This window comes from Pan paniscus, chromosome 2 (genome assembly GCF_029289425.2).
Source record: "Pan paniscus chromosome 2, NHGRI_mPanPan1-v2.0_pri, whole genome shotgun sequence".
Taxonomy (NCBI): domain Eukaryota; kingdom Metazoa; phylum Chordata; class Mammalia; order Primates; family Hominidae; genus Pan; species Pan paniscus.
In genome coordinates this window covers 61,130,034-61,145,586 of record NC_085926.1, presented here as the reverse complement: position 1 = coordinate 61,145,586, position 15,553 = coordinate 61,130,034, and the positions used below count along the sequence as shown (strand labels likewise).

The window sequence follows — 15,553 nt, the reverse complement described above, 5'->3', positions numbered from 1 at the left end:
AAATGATGTGTTGAGAGTAGACAAATGCAATTGTATGCTTGCTGACTTTTGCTTTCTTTGCAGCAGCTAAGACATTCCAATGGAGCTAAGTTTACTAAGATTAATGCTAGATGGAAAAAGAATGCACTTGTACCACTTCTGGCCAATAGTTAAATAAAACTAGCTGGCCAAATAAAGCATTTAAAATAAAATGCAGAGTGGCATTTCAATTGTGTTGAATGAAATTTATTGTGAAAGTCAGTTGTGCAGTTGCATGGAAGAGCCAGTTTTGTAGAAAGAAAAGAGCCACTGAATTTGGTGTATCTAATTTCATTCCACCCAGTCACTCTGAGCCCTAAATGAATTACAGGAAATGAACTTCCAAGCTTGAAGCAATGGGAAAAGTACCTACTCGGCCTCTTGTGAAACATTACAATCAAGTTGGTTTTTACATGGAAAAATGTAATTGTTTCCTCTTTGCTAGGTATATTTATGAGCATACCTCTGTACAGCTTTGTTCTTTGATTCATTTTTTAATTTCTGTTCTGCATGAAGTATTTTAATTTAAAGAATTCATTCTGGGCAATTATAGGGCTGCAGTTTCATCAAGAGTCTTTGGTGGCCAGGGTGAAATATGCTATAATTTTACATTTGTTTTCATCATAAATTACATTTTTGACACTTTTAGGGTTTTTTCTGTCATTTTTATTGCAGCAATTATTACTATGACCACTTTAGTTAAAGTTGAAAAGCCATTTTGATTTACCATGTACTTTAAGTTCTTCCTAACTTCTTGACAAATCTATTTCTGGGGCTGAATTTTTCCTGTTTATTTGGAGGGCAAAGAAGAATTTTACAGGGATATTGGAGAAAACCCCTTTTAGATAATAAAAATATGAGTTATAAAAAAATCCTCTTTTCTTAGGATTTGCTTTGGGGCAACTAAACTCTGGTGCATGAAAACTGGTTGGCTTGGAATTTTGCCATAATTGTTGAACATCAGTGAAGAAATTACTATCTTAAGCAGTAGATAATTCTTATTTTTGGCCATACAACTACATGTCTCTGGACCATTGAGCCACATCTTGGAATAAAGAAATACTTGATAGCTTTTAGAAATAAATGCTCATGAATAATTGGATTTAGTGGTGATGTAGCCATCTTAACAACTTTGTAATCTTTTGGCACAGATATGGTGCTTCCTTTCCTCTTGGGGAATGTTTCCACACAGGCACAGTCCATTTTCTTTATTCTCAATGAAAATCTTTTGTTGAATTGGTACTCTGGAATCAGACATGGATTTAGTCATGATTTGGCTTTTACTAGCTGTTGGACTGCGGACAACTTATTCACCCTCTTAGAGTCTCAGTTTCCTGATCTGTGAAGTGGGGATAATACTGTTTTTGGCTTCATGTAGGTGTGGAGAATTAAATGAAGTATTCTGTGTCAAGGACTTAGAAGTCCTGGCCCATGATAAGTGCTCAGTAGATGTGAGCTGCCACTGCTCTTATTAATATCATCATCATCATCATCATCATCATTGGCGGCAGCAGCAGCAGCAACAGCATCCTTATGAATTTATTCATTATACATTATTATAAGTCTATTCTTTTTAGAAGCTTCAGGATAATATTTCTAAAATAAGCATGTTGCTACCAAAGAAGGGAAAATTCTGCTTGGTCCTTAGGAATCAAATGAAAAGGTACCTTTCAGGTAATACAGGAAGTGAGGCCTCTGGAAGTGAAAAGTTCTTAGGCTGAAGTTTTGTAGGTATTAGGAAAACTACCTTCTTTGGTTGTCATCAATTACTAGTTAATAGTCTTGAGAAATTAGGAATCTACTGCTAGTTAGCTTCTTCAAGAATTTTTAAAGAAAGCCTTGGTAGTATAGAGGGAACCCCCCCACCAATTTTTTTTTTTCTGTCGTGTATGTTTTTCCTTCCTAACAGCATCTTTATTTCTTTTTGAGGTAATTAGGCTAGTGGAACTGTAACCAGGGGCCCTACTCAGGGGCCTGCACCCAGCCTATGGATGGGTGTATGACCACAAGCTTGGCTAAGTAAATGCTCCTTCTTTGGAATTTGATTCTTTAGCTAAAGGATTCTCCCTTGTCCTAGGTGGGCATTCTGATCTGCCAACATGTACTATGAGACCACTGTTGCCTCCATGTCTGTCTTGGCTAGTCATGGCCTCCAAACCTTATTTTCCATTCTGCCATGGATTGGCTGAGACTCCAATATCCTTCCAATAATTCTTAAATTAGCCAATTTGTTTCTTCTGCTTGCAACTACAGAACCCTAATTGATAGTATAGTCTATTCATTAGTGAGCTAAATCTGGAATAAATATGGTATGTTTGGAGGTTTACAATTAAAATGCCACTCATTACTTTCTTTCATAATGTGTAAGTAGCTCAGTGTTTTGCAGTAGATTACAAAAAGTACAGAGTTCTTTATTAGACTCTCAAAAATGGGTTATTTTGCTGAACTTCCCAGTACTCCTGTGTTTGGTACAGAAAAGTCACTCTTGGCTGCTTCTCTTAGCTCTCAAAGAAGGTGTATGTATGTAGGGGTAGAGCTGGAAATGAGAAGAGAAGCAGAGAAATCATCCCTCCCAATTTCTGGGGCCCTGGTCTCTTTGTGTCATGGGGATTGTGAAGGGACTGAGATTTTCTTCGGTTTACCCCCAGCGACCCCAAACACAACAGGTATATTCTTTAGACATTTGTCTACTTTTCCCTGAATTTTTATTTCTCCTTTGAACACTGTTCTTACCCTACTGAACACCTTCTTTTCAATGATGTGTAAAATGTGATTGAAAACTCAATTACTTCCAGTTCTGGCATTGCTTGTGGAATGTAGAATGAGAATGGAATGGGCAAGTTTTCTCTATTTCCCCTTGTGTCTTATTTGTTGACTACTTCTGTGCTCTGTGCAGTGCCTAGAACAAAACTGGTTAATTTTTTTTTAACAGGGATATCAATTTTGCACTCCTACTGTGAATAAATAGCATGACAGTATTATATGGAAGGAAAAGCCTTAGCTGGGGTATTAGGAAACATTCCTTCTAGTTTTGGCTCTGCCATTTGCTAGCTTTGTGACTCTGTGCAAGATTCCTAACTTTCTTTAAGATCTCAGGTTCCTCACCTGTAAAATGAGGATAACTTTTGCCCTATTTATTGCACAGGGCTGTTTTGAGGATCACATGAAGACAATATATATGAAAGTGCTTAGTAAATTTTAACAAATGCGTAACATCAGTATATTACTATCATGCCATGAATATTTCTTAAACAGATGAAAATTTGAGGGGCTTCTTTTAGGAGGCTGAGTAGGAAAAAGAGACAAATTAAACAACAACAACAACGACAACAACAACAACAAACTTGTATATTGCTTGTGCTGGGTATTCACATTTGTGCTTCCAGCTCCTCTCTCTTCTAAATGGCTCTGCACCATGGGCCTAACCTCTATTGCAGGCATTCTCTGGGCTCCCTTGTTTGCTGGCTTTCTGTTGTATTAGCCAGGGGAAGGAACTGGATGAAGACCTGGGAACACGAGGTTGAAATATTCTTCCCTACTTTCTTCCCTGCAGCACTGTGGGTTGGCAATGGCTGTATCCCTCTAAGGAAGGCCACAGTTCCTGTTGGGGGCCTCTCTTCAGCGGCTACAGCTCTTTCTACTGTCTGGTAACTGCCTCTTCCCTTTCCCCCTTTGATTCTGGAGTGTTAATGGAATTTTTGCTAACTCCAGCACACTAGACCATCCCTTAGTGGTCTTCCCTTAACCCTGCCTTCACCCCAGGTGAAGATGTCATCTCCTTCCTGCTGTGACCTTGATTGTACAAAGGAACTTTTTTCTTTATATATTTTTCCACCATCCTTGGCCCAATTCAGCAAATATCTTTTTAGGATTTAGAGTGTGCCAGGGAAAAAGTAAGTCTTTATTGTACACTTTTAAGAAATGGACATTTTGATTGCATAGTTGGAGATATTATATCATTTTTTTTTAAAAGCAAGTTTTGGTAAATTGAAAAGCTTTATAGTAACCTCAGTGTATAAAGAAATACCATATTGTACTTATATGCGTTACAAATTACCTTTTACATTTTATTTTTATTTTTATCAAAGCAGTGTATCTACATTGTTTAAATAAAACAGCATTAAATAGCAAATATTTAAAAACTGCAACATCTATGCCTTCTTTCTACCTGTCTCTGGATTGCTTCCCCAGAATTAGCAACTTTCTATTCTGATATTTCTGGTGTTTACCTCTCTCTTTCTAAATAATGTACTTATATTATTTTTTCCTAATTTATCAATTTTAGCAATAGCTCTCTGATCCTTTCCACTCTTACCACTTCTGGTCCCCACAGCCTCCTGACATAGTTATATTACAATTTTTATTTAAATCAACAGGTAATATTTACATTATCATGATTATGTAACTTTTTTCTGTTGCTAAGCCAAATGGTATTTGTTATGTTTTCTTTAATATAAAATTTTTTGTCTTTCTTGGAATTAATATGTGCTTTTAAAAAAATGTGCCTACTTTAGGCATCTACCTTATAAGGTAGGTAGTAATAGCATGTCAATTTCATAGGTGGGTCATATTAGTATTTCCATTTTATAGTTGTAGAAAATGAGACTTAAGGCTAAGTATTTTTTCCAAGGTCACATAACTAGTAAGTGTTAGAACTGGGAGAAGACACCAGCCAGTCTGTTCACAGAGCCTGCATTCTTAATCATTATATTACTTACAAATACTGTCACTTCAGTTATCCTGATGGCTACTTAAAAAAAATTTCTGAGTTCTATCTTCAGAGATTCAAAATCAGTGGGGCTGAGATGGAGAACCAAAAATCTGTACTGTAAAAAGCTCTAGGGGTGATTCCATTGATCAGCAGGTTTGAGAACTTCTGTTCCATATCCTATCATTACCGTAATTACCATCATCACAATCATGATCATCAACATCATTATCATCTTCATCATCATCACCACCACTACCATCAGCAATAACATGTCTTGCTCAGTGCTCTCAGTAATTGACTAGAAATCCTGGTGTCTGTTAAAGCAGCTACCTTTTGACTTCATAGGTGAGATCATCACACTAGTGGGTGATTCAGTAATAATTCATCTGGCCATTTTTTTTTCTTTTTTTTTGAGAAGTGCTTTGGGAGAAATTGTGTCCCATAGAAGTAGACAAGCTTATTTTTTTTCAGCTCGGCCGGTTGTTGCTTTTTCTGGTACAAAAGCAATGAGAACTTTGTCCCTGCACTTAACTCTGACCTTTAAGGGACTTTTTTTTTTCTTTTTTCCCTGAGAGTTCCCTAAATGACATCTGGGCAAATACAAAGTCCTAGTGAAAGAGAAACTTTGAAGTCTTTGTTCTGTTTGATTTCCACTTCCCCCACTATCACACCCCCCACTAACCACCCCCCTCACCCCTTGCTTATGGCATTTCTTGTTTATCAAGAGAGAAGCAATAAAATTTGGCCTGGGGTTTTCTCATCCCTAGGTGTGAAATCATTTCAGAACTATAATAATAACACTTTGCATTTGTATAGTGCTTTTATTTGAAGATCTAAAAGTGTTCTTTTGGTGTTAATAGAGCTTCCCATCACCCTCTGAAGTAGGTAAGTATTATTAGAGGATATTTCCTTCAAGAACATTTTCACTTTACATACCATGTGTGACTTGAAAATGCTTTTGTATTATTTGGGAATCTCAACTCTTTAAAGTGCTATACATATAAGGCAATTCTTTTATTTATATTCAATCTTCATTAATGCCCAGAACATTGAGGGAAATGCAATTCCTCATAAATGAATGTGGCGTTATTTAGAAAGTATTAGAATAAAAGCAGTTTGGTATTGCCTTTTATTGGAATGTTTTGAAAATATTTAATAATGCTCATTAGCTACAGAACTACCTGTTGTACAGTTAGTTTTCCTTTTTTTTAAGGTAGCAGGATTTGCAGGAAGGAAAATATTAAATAACTAGTGGTGTCGGGTCTTAGAACCCAATCCCCCAAAGTATGGTACCTTAGCATGCTGAGTACTTTGAACTGAAGGAAATACATTGGAAAGCCCTCAGAACCAAGGTCTTTGTGGCAGTCTCCCATAATCCTGTCTCCTACTTCTCTTCCTCCCCTTAAGCAAGTCATATAAACCAGAATTCCTCTTCCCTAAGGTGGGTCATAGAAACTAGAATGTCTCTTCCCCACAGCAATCCATTAAACCTAGAAAAGTCACTCTCTTCCTTCTCCCTTGAAGATCCTCATTCCATAGAGGCCCTGCTCCATACTGGGGAGAAAGAACGTTACACAGAGAGGCCAAGAAGAATCTGAATAGTCAGGCCTTGCTGATCCCCACCCCCACCCCCACCACCGCCAATCTATTTTCTATTTCCAGTAGAACACACCCCTTTTGTTCTACCACATTTCTACACAGCTGTGCATTCTTCACTGAACCTAAGCATAAAAACTATTTTCCTTGAGTCCTTGGGTCTTCATTTCGGAAGGCTGCTATGTCACATAAAACTTTGATTAAATACATTTGTTATGCTTTTCTCTTGCTGACCTGTCTTTTGTTATAGGAATGTTGGCTGTGACTCTCGTGAGAGGTGAGGAAAGGTATCACACCTTTCCATCCCTACAGTGGGAACTTGGCCTGGTATTGTGGAATCCTTTGGTTGCTCATGATGTGTCAAATCAACTAAAAATACAAACTGAGTGTGCATTCTGATTTAAAGATTTCATTCTGAAAAATTGTTTTGAATGCTGCATGAATTGCAAGCATGCATACATGCATAACTGGTTACTTTTTTTTTCTCTAAATGTTGGAAAGTTCTAAGTGGTGTTTGGAGTGTCTACTCACTTAAGGTCATTGGTGCAAAAATGCTGCAGGTCTGTTATAGCACAAAGCATTTTTAAAAAGGCCCTCTGAACTTTAGTCCACTCTGGTCACCATGAGAGGCTTCTTGTCCATGCAGTGTTGGGTAGTCCTGTTGTATCTGTGCAAAGAAGGCTGGGATTTTCGCTGTGGCTTCAAGGCCTTGGTAGTCATTTTCCCAGTATCCCATCAGTATCCCGATCAAAAGTCCTGTCACCTCTCTAGAGTTCTGCCAGGAAGCAGGGTGCCATCGTCCACTACTTTAAGGAACTGCTCCAGCTTCTCTCCAATACCAGGAAAGCCCAATCCTTACTGTACTCCAACTGCCCACCTAAACAGATCAAAGAACAACACTTTGAAGCAAAACAAAACAACCCAAATTGTCTTTATTTTGGACCTTTCTGCTGGGATGTAACACATTCCCTTCAATGAATTTAGGCTTTTTTGAAAAAGAAAAGTCTTTAATGGAGACTGGATTTAGGGGATTGGTGGTTGTCTTTTAGCATCTTTTGTGTTTGAATATGCCTGGGAGACAAACGGAAGAAGGCAAAGTCTTGAAGTTTTTGAGATGTGAAAGGGAACAGTATACACAGGAGGGATAACAAAGAGTACAAATTGATATTTTAAAATTATGCTGCCCCTAATTCAACACTGAGACAAGGTGATGCCTCACCATTTGTGTGGTACTTTATGACTCCCGTGATAAGTGTCAGATGATCACATGATTAATCCTTTTTCTGGCATCTCAGTTGTCTTTTTTTTGTAGAGAGAATTCACTGAAGACCTATCATCTAAAGATTTTGGGGAATGTGGGTGGAATTATGAATCTCTGCGTCATTTTCTCCTGAGTCTTTGCTCAAAGGAGGCCACATAAATTTGCTGCTAATTATGTGAAGATGGATTTATCACCGAAGATGCCTTTGGCTGCAAATAATCAAAAAGTCAACTTGAAATGGTTCAAACAATAGGGGAATTAAAAGAAAAAAGCTCCCTGCCCTCTGCAAGTCTACCTGCTGCCCCAGGGATGTCATGATTGATGGGAAGGCATTATAGAATCCTGGCTCCAAATGTCTGGAATCTAACTGCAATCCACTTTTGCCAAGCAACTGGGGACCCACCAGGGTGCCTTTGATGGTTGTCACTGTGTAGCAGGGAGAGGATTTTGAGCACTCAGCTATTGACAGATTGCTAAGCACTGTCAATTATTTTGTGAATTGCTCTACCAAGTTACATTTGAAAATCCACCAAATAAAAACCCATCAGAATAAGAAAAATGAATTATCTCAGGGAATAAGACCTCCTGGGAGGGGTGCAGTTTCAAGTTTTGTTAATTCAGTGGCTCAACATTGTTACCAAAGTGTCTATTTCTTGCTCTTTTTCCTGTGCCATCTTCAGTGTGTTGACTTTGTTCTTAGACTGGCTGCCTTCATAGTTCTAAGATGGCTGGTTCCTTTTTGGGAGCCACAGGCAGACATGGCAACATCCACTGGCAAAATAAAATATCTGTTCTTATATGTCCCTTTTTAAAAGCAAGGAACTGTTCCTGTAACCCCTGAGCTGACTTCCCCTTAAGTCTCATTTAGTTGATTGCAGTCCCATGCTCCTTCCTAAATCAGACACTGGCACGCGGAATGGGACTCACCCCTGGTGGCTTACATTGGTGCTTCCCAACTTTGTTCTTGTTATGGTGCACATAGAAAATACAATTTGGCCGGCATGTTAAGCAATCAGAAGAGGCTGCTTACAGCTGGAGTGGCTGATGTGTGTGTAGGGCATGGGTGTGGGGTCTCTGGCTGCTCTGGGTCTGCCCAGCTGCCCTCGGAGCTAAAGGGATATCAGAGCAGCTGTTAACCCTTTCCCTGTTTTAAACTAATCAGGTTTTATCTCTTTTCTGGGATAATCTCACCTTCCCTTGAGTACATAGCTTTATGGAGGGAGGCCACCCTAATAAAACTGGGGCTTATACTAGTCAGGATTCTTCAGAGAAACAGAACCAAAAGGTTATTTATTGGTTTATTTACTTATTGTGAGGTATTGGCTTATGTGATTCTGGAATCTGAGAAGTTCCATGATGTGCTGTCTGCAAGCTGGAGACCCAGGAAAGACGGTGGTGTAATTCAGTCCAAGTCCTAAGGCCTGAGAACCAAGGGAGTCAATGGCATAATCCCAGTCTGAGGGCAGGCAAAGATGAGATCATGTATCCCAGCTCACACAGTGAAGCAGAAACAGGGCAAATTTCTCCATTCTCCTCCTTTTCTTCTGTTCAACAAACTGGGTGATGGCCTTCTGTTTAAATGCTAATCTCACCCAGAAGCACCCTCACAGACACATCCAGAAATAATATTTAGTTTGGGCACCCCATGGCCCAGTTGAGTTGACACAGAAAATTAACCAGCACAGGGCTTTACCTGTGAGGTGAAAGAAGGAAATTTCTTTTTTTATTTTATTTTTTTATTATACTTTAAGTTTTAGGGTACATGTGCGCAATGTGCAGGTTTGTTACATATGTATACATGTGCCATGTTGGTGTGCTGCCCCCATTAACTCGTCATTTAGCATTAGGTGTATCTCCTAATGCTATCCCTCTTCCCTCCCCCAACCCCACAACAGGCCCCAGTGGGTGATGTTCCCCTTCCTGGGTCCATGTGTTCTCATTGTTCAATTCCCACCTATGAGTGAGAACATGCGGTGTTTGGTTTTTTGTCCTTGTGATAGTTTGCCGAGAATGATGGTTTCCAGCTTCATCCATGTCCCTACAAAGGACATGAACTCATCATTTTTTATGGCTGCATAGTATTCCATGGTGTATATGTGCCACATTTTCTTAATCCAGTCTATCATTGTTGGGCATTTGGGTCAGTTCCAAGTCTTTGCTATTGTGAATAGTGGCACAATAAACATACGTGTGCATGTGTCTTTATAGCAGCATGATTTATAATCCTTTTGGTATATACCCAGTAATGGGATGGCTGGGTCAAATGGTAATTCTAGTTCTAGATCCCTGAGGAATCGCCACACTGACTTCCACAATGGTTGAACTAGTTTACAGTCCCACCAACAGTGTAAAAGTGTTCCTATTTCTCCACATCCTCTCTAGCACCTGTTGTTTCCTGACTTTTTAATGATCGCCATTCTACCTGGTGTGAGATGGTATCTCATTGTGGTTTTGATTTGCATGTCTCTGATGGCCAGTGATGATGAGCATTTTTTCATGTGTCTTTTGGCTGCATAAATGTCTTCTTTTGAGAAGTGTCTGTTCATATCCTTCGCCCACTTGTTGATGGGGTTGTTTTTTTCTTGTAAATGTATTTGAGTTCATTGTAGATTCGGGATATTAGCCCTTTGTCAGATGAGTAGATTGCAAAAATTTTCTCCGATTCTGTAGCTTGCCTGTTCACTCTGATGGTAGTTTCTTTTGCTGTGCAGAAGCTCTTGAGTTTAATTAGATCCCATTTGTCAATTTTGGCTTTTGTTGCCATTGCTTTTGGTGTTTTAGACATGAAGTCCTTGCCCATGCCTATGTCCTGAATGGTATTGCCTAGGTTTTCTTCTATGGTTTTGATGGTTTTAGGTCTAATATTTAAGTCTTTAATCCATCTTGAATTAACTTTTGTATAAAGTGTAAGGCAGGGATCCAGTTTCAGCTTTCTACATATGGCTAGCCAGTTTTCCCAGCACCATTTATTAAATAGGGAATCCTTTCCCCATTGCTTGTTTTTCTCAGGTTTATCAAAGATCAGATAGTTGTAGATATGTGGCATTATTTCTGAGGGCTCTGTTCTGTTCCATTGGTCTATATCTCTGTTTTGGTACCAGTACTGTGCTTTTTGGTTACTGTAGCCTTGTAGTATAGTTTGAAGTCAGGTAGCGTGATGCCTCCAGCTTTGTTCTTTTGGCTTAGGATTGACTTGATGATGCGGGCTCTTTTTTGGTTCCATATGAACTTTAAAGTAGTTTATTCCGATTCTGTGAAGAAAGTCATTGGTAGCGTGATGGGAATGGCATTGAATCTACAAATTACCTTAGGCAGTATGGCCATTTTCACGATATTGATTCTTCCTACCCATGAGCATGGAATGTTCTTCCATTTGTTTGTATCCTCTTTTATTTCACTGAGCAGTGGTTTGTAGTTCTCTTTGAAGAGGTCCTTCCCATCCCTTGTAAGTTGGATTCCTAGGTATTTTATTCTCTTTGAAGCAATTGTGAATGGGAGTTCACTCATGATTTGGCTCTCTGTTTGTCTGTTATTGGTGTATAAGAATGCTTGTGATTTTTGCACATTGATTTTGTATCCTGAGACTTTGCTGAAGTTACCTATCAGCTTAAGGAGATTTTGGGCTGAGACGATGGGGTTTTCTAGATATACAATCATGTCATCAGCAAACAGGGACAGTTTGACTTCCTCTTTTCCTAATTGAATGCCCTTTATTTCCTTCTCCTGCCTGATCGCCCTGGCCAGAACTTCCAACACTATGTTGAATAGGAGTGGTGAGCGAGGGCATCCCTGTCTTGTGCCAGTTTTCAAAGGGAATGCTTCCAGTTTTTGCCCATTCAGTATGATATTTGCTGTGGGTTTGTCGTAGATAGCTCTTATTATTTTGAGATACATCCCATCAATACCTCATTTTTTGAGAGTTTTTAGCATGAAGGGTTGTTGAATTTTGTCAAAGGCCTTTTCTGCATCTATTGAGATAATCATGTGGTTTTTGTCTTTGGTTCTGTTTATATGCTGGATTACGTTTATTGATTTTCATATGTTAAACCAGCCTTGCATCTCAGGGATGAAGCCCACTTGATCATGGTGGATAAGCTTTTTGATGTGCTGCTGGATTCAGTTTGCCAGTATTTTATTGAGGATTGTTGCATCAATGTTCATCAAGGATATTGGTCTAAAATTCTCTTTTTTTGTTGTGTCTCTGCCCAGCTTTGGTATCAGGATGATGCTGGCCTCATAAAATGAGTTAGGGAGGATTCCCTCTTTTTCTATTGATTGGAATAGTTTCAGAAGGACTGGTACTAGCTCCTCCTTGTACCTCTGGTAGAATTCAGCTGTGAATCCATCTGGTCCTGGACTTTTTTTGGTTGGTAAGCTATTAATTATTGCCTCAATTTCAGATCCTGTTATTGGTCTATTCAGAGATTCAACTTCTTTCTGGTTTAGTCTTGGGAGGTTGTATGTGTCCAGAAATGTATCAAATTCTTCTAGATTTTCTAGTTTATTTGTGTAGAGGTGTTTATAGTATTCTGTGATGGTAGTTTGTATTTCCGTGGGATCGGTGGTGATATCCCCTTTATCATTTTTTATTGTGTCTATTTGATTCTTCTCTCTTTTCTTCTTTATTAGTCTTGCTAGCGGTCTATCAATTTTGTTGATCTTTTCAAAAAACCAGCTCCTGGATTCATTAATTTTTCGAAGGGTTTTTTGTGTCTCTATTTCCTTCATTTCTGCTCTGATCTTAGTTATTGCTTGCCTTCTGCTAGCTTTTGAATGTGTTTACTCTTGCTCCTCTAGTTCTTTAAATTGTGATGTTAGGGGGTGTCAATTTTAGATGTTTTCTGCTTTGTCTTGTGGGCATTTAGTGCTATAAATTTCCCTCTACACACTGCTTTGAATGTTGTCCAGAGATTCTGGTATGTTGTCTTTGTTCTCATTCGTTTCAAAGAACATCTTTATTTCTGCCTTCATTTCGTGATGTACTCAGTAGTCATTCAGGAGCAGGTTGTTCAGTTTCCATGTAGTTGAGCGGTTTTAAGTGAGTTTCTTAATCCTGAGTTCTAGTTTGATTGCACTGTGGTCTGAGAGACAGTTTGTTATAATTTCTGTTCTTTTACATTTGCTGAGGAGTGCTTTACTTCCAACTATGTGGTCAGTTTTGGAATAGGTGTGGTGTGGTTCTGAAAAGAATGTATATTCTGTTGATTTGGGATGGAGAGTTCTGTAGATGTCTATTAGGTCCACTTGGTGCAGAGCTGAGTTCAATTCCTGGATATCCTTGTTAACTTTCTGTCTCGTTGATCTGTCTAATGTTGACAGTGGGTTGTTAAAGTCTCCCATTATTATTGTGTGGGAGTCTAAATCTCTTTATAGGTCTCTAAGGGCTTGCTTTATGAATCTGGGAGCTCCTCTATTGGGCGCATATATATTTAGGATAGTTAGCTCTTCTTGTTGAATTCATCCCTTTACCATGGTGTAATGGCCTTCTTTGTCAAAGAGGGAAATTTCTGTGTGACAGGCCCTCAGCAGTGTCTGCTGTGTCTATGTTCTTGTCTTTGCATATATACCTAGTCTCCTTTTTGAATCATTAGTTCCTTAGTTCCTTATCAAGAAAGGACTAAGCCTTGCAGATTTCAAGTGCTCAATGATTATTTGTATATTGAGTGAATGAATATGTACTCACCTACATGACTGACTGATGCATTCAATACTATCGATCTCCTGTAATATGCTAGGAATGTGCTGTGTGAGGTACAAGGAACATGGGTCGGGCAGATTATTTTATGCCCTAGGGAAGGAGACAGATCAGAACTAGTAAACCAAGAAAGCATATACAATTAAAAGTTATGTAAATCTTATTTAGGAAACATCAAGAGGCAAAACATAGCAGGCCTCCTCATTTGGAGTGGTCAGAGTTAATGACGTTTAAGTTAAGATCTGAAAAGAAGGACAGGAGGAGGGATTCAGCTTGTAATGAGTGGGTGAAGAGAGTTCAGAGTTCTGAATCTTGCAACTATGTCTTAGAGATAATTTGTTTTCAAGAACCAATACAAAACAAACAGTGACAAAAACGATGAAAGGTGAGGCTTCTACAAGGCCACAGGATAGCTTACTCATTTGACAAAAGGTTAGATGGTGAGCTTCCTGAAGCCTTAGGCCAGGAAGTGGTTGACCCTCAAAAACTAACCAGAGTGGGATGGGTAAATGGACAAACATATCTCTCAGCATCCCATCCTAAAGAGCAGGAGACTGTCTCAGGATCCTCATAGCCTCTCACCTCTTCTGTCTGCAGACTGGCTTCTTTGCATATCCAGCCAGCTATGGCTACCCATGCAACTCCCTGTGCCTCATTCAAGGGGTCGATAGAGACTAACTGTATTCCTCCTTCCTGGGGGAAAGAATCTGAATGGTTTGATGTAGGTCAGGTGCCCACCCTTGCCGGAGTCACCTGTGGCCCAGGGCACAAGGTCTACCTGGTTAGCTGCCGTCTTAATTCTACTTAATCTTGCTTGGCAGGACTGGGAGAGACTCTCTGGGTAAGTGGAGTACAGGGCAGGCAGCTGGATTAATGCCCCTGTTATTAATAAATGCTGCTTTTCAAGTTCTTCAACTTTAATAACACTGGAAGAGTCCCAGTGATGTAAATAACTTAGTTACCACCTGGTTTATTTTTGAGTACTTATACCCGCTACAGGGCATTGTGTACAGCAGATGCTTAAGAAGTAGTGATGGTGATAATAACAAAATTGAGTGTGAAATATGATGTAGTTCTTTCCTAATGGTGCAGGTTAATTGTATTGTTTTAATTAAAATGCTTCTTTGTTTTGTGGATAAAAATCTTTTTTGTAAGGTTCAGTCTATGTCTTTATTTTTTTCTTTAACTCTTGCATTTTGAGAATCACAGTCTATATATTTAAATCCCTTTAGAATTACTTTATTACTATTATAAAAGTAATGCATTTGCATTTTAGAATATTTGGAAACCAGTTCAGCTAAGAGAAGAAAATAGAAATTGTGTATAATCCTACAGCCCAGAGATGACTCCAAGTGACATTTCTGGGTGTTTTTTTCCCAGTTAGTTCTTTATGTGGGCATGTTTTTTAAGAAAATGGCACATACTGCTTTTTCCATTCAACATTATATTGTGAACATTAAGAATTATCCTACTGCATCCTCATCTCCTGCTGCAGTGTGTTCTGTCATGTGGATAGAAGGTACCGAAGTGGATGTACAGATTTGAAAAGCACCTCTGCTGCTGAATGGGATCCTTAGGCTGGGATGGATTGGAATGCTGACCCTGAGGTTTGTGTAGCAGTATAGATACTGCCTGACTGACTTCAGGAAGAGCAGTGTGATTGTGGAATTTGGTCAGAAATTAAGTTTGTATGATAATGATCACTTGTGTCTGCTTGGCCACTGCTTTCCTGAGGATAATTTGAATGAAGCTCATTGACTATTTTGCAAGGAGGATGGCTCAGCTTGAGCATCCCTGTAAGGAAAATAATCAGTGTCTCCCTCAGGGTTCTGGGAAGCTTCTTGGCTGCTCAGGTCGAGGTGGCCTCTGCAGTCTGTGCTTGCTTCTCCTGATAAAGCAAATTGCAAGCATGCCAAATTGCTTTGCTCCGGCTTAACCCTACTCCAGAATGAATCCATAAATGCTACAAAAGGAAAGCTTATGAACATATGCTACACAGAACTTAGAAAATGTCCTGCCTACTTAATCCTTTTCCTACTTCGGCGGGGAAAAAAGTCTATTTATACTTGAACTGAGAATTGAGGGATCACAAAAATGAAGATTGGATGCCGTGCTAGAAATCACCAGTTGTGTTTTCTCATTTCCCTTAGAGCCACAGATTGATTTTTCAATACAACTGTGTCAGTGGGGAAATGTGCCGTTCTTTCTAGAGTTCTTAGATTCACTCCTAAGTATGTGAATGTGTCTAACTGCCTTTTGAGGAAATGTGAGA

The 15,553-nt window shown here is 39.1% G+C and overlaps 1 protein-coding gene across 9 annotated transcripts in view; it reads left to right on the top strand.

Moving 5' to 3' along the window:
* FHIT (fragile histidine triad diadenosine triphosphatase) overlaps positions 1 to 15,553 on the top strand; it is a 1,503,390-nt gene that overhangs the window by 53,420 nt on the left and 1,434,417 nt on the right. The window contains exon 3 of one of the 9 annotated variants that reach the window (XM_034956788.2): positions 3,572 to 3,665. The exons of the other annotated variants lie outside the window; for them this stretch is intronic. The gene's annotated coding sequence lies outside the window, so the exon portion shown is untranslated. The remainder of the gene's footprint in view (positions 1 to 3,571; positions 3,666 to 15,553) is intronic. 9 annotated transcript variants of the gene reach the window in all.